Here is a 1,670-nt window from a genome sequence, read left to right on the forward strand (position 1 = left end):
TATATTTTCCAAGCTGAATTGCTGCTCTGGGGATTTCTCTTGCTCTTCTTTCAGAAGCCAGAGTTCAAAGCAAGCTGTGCTTGTCATTTTGAGAAGAAATAAGAGATGTTAGTGGCATAGTGATGACACAGAGTGAGTTGGAGCTGGCTGGGAAAGTTTTCTATTTGAGATGATGGTAGTGTGTGTCTTTCTTTAAAAAAAAACACATTAAACTTATTTTAAGTTATGCAAAAGTTATGTGTCCTTTCTGCATCAGATAGTGGAGGACAGAATGGGATTTCAGATTCCCTCCCTAATTTAGAAGACGGAACAAAGCTATGCCACTCAGCCTTATTTTAGGAATGCTCACTATAAACAGAAGTATTTAATGCTACAAAGAACAAGTGTCAATGTTAAGACTGATTTATTGGATCCAGTTTTGATTAATGCAGTGCATTTGATGTAGAATAGAAAGTCTGACCATCCAAACAATTGGACTGGGCAAAAGGAAGTCAAAGAGATAGTGGCTTTCATAAATCTGAGACTTCAGTTTTATCACACTCAATATGGCTAAGGGCATGGAACTGTGAGTGCCATAGTCCAAAATATTTGAAAGCACCACTTCCCCTTCTTGGTCCATGCTATCTAAAGCATTAGCAATGCAAACATCTGCTAATTACTTTTAGAAATGGTCTCCTGGATAACATTTCCTGGATGTTATTTAATGGAAATCATACTATTAGGTGAGGCCAGCGTATTAACATCCTTACAAATCTGTTTTTTTTCTCTTGTAATATTTAAGACATATTTAAGGCACTTAAAACAACTTTAAGATTAAGTGGTTTTACATGGGACAGAAGTTTTTCTCAATGGAGTTGTGGATTTCATTTCCTTTGGAGACAAAGAATGGTTTATTTCATAAGAAAGAACAATGATTTTCTTTACAGAGGCATCAGGAGTTCTCTAATTGACTATTTTTGTGCTTTTACCAGTGGCCTGTTCTTACTATGTTTATTTATTTCCCATCATTCTGAGACTTCTTTCGATTTGTTCCCCCAAATAGCTAATATTGTTATTTTGTTTTGTTTTATGCTATCTAGCACAATACATGTTTTAATAAATATAAAGAAAAACATTGTGTCCTGGTTATTCCGTAAAGTACTAGCAGGAATTTATAACAATGTAAACCTTTCCATGCCAATCTGAGACAGATTTTACTGAGTCAACAGTACTTACTTTTAAATAAGCAACTATAATTTGCTGCTATCTTTTTATTTTAGCATTGCTATATGAAACCCCACCTTGCTGTCGGAGGCTATTGTCAAGGGCATTTCCAGAGCTTAATCTGGGCAAAGCTTGATGATGATACCCAAAGAAACTACTTTAGAAAATGAGATTTATGCAGATTTTGGGTTCAAAATGATCTTATGAAGAAAAATAGTCACCTGGCTTAAATATCAGAAACATTATGTATGTATGCATGTATGTATGTATGTATGTATAAAACTGTGTTTTACAGATCTATACACCTAAACATTAATGTGCAAATTATGTCATCAGACCATTTAATTGTGAAATAAAATTGACCAGGGACCATTTTCTATGGTGGATAGCATTCTTTCTACTTAAAATTCTTTCTATCTTTCAAAATGGAATACTTGTATATATATAAATATATATAAAACTACTTC

The sequence above is a fragment of the Crotalus tigris genome, unplaced genomic scaffold (genome assembly GCF_016545835.1).
Source record: "Crotalus tigris isolate CLP2741 ecotype Arizona unplaced genomic scaffold, ASM1654583v1 scf7180000017601.7605149639:7615979, whole genome shotgun sequence".
NCBI classification, from domain to species: Eukaryota; Metazoa; Chordata; class Lepidosauria; order Squamata; family Viperidae; genus Crotalus; species Crotalus tigris.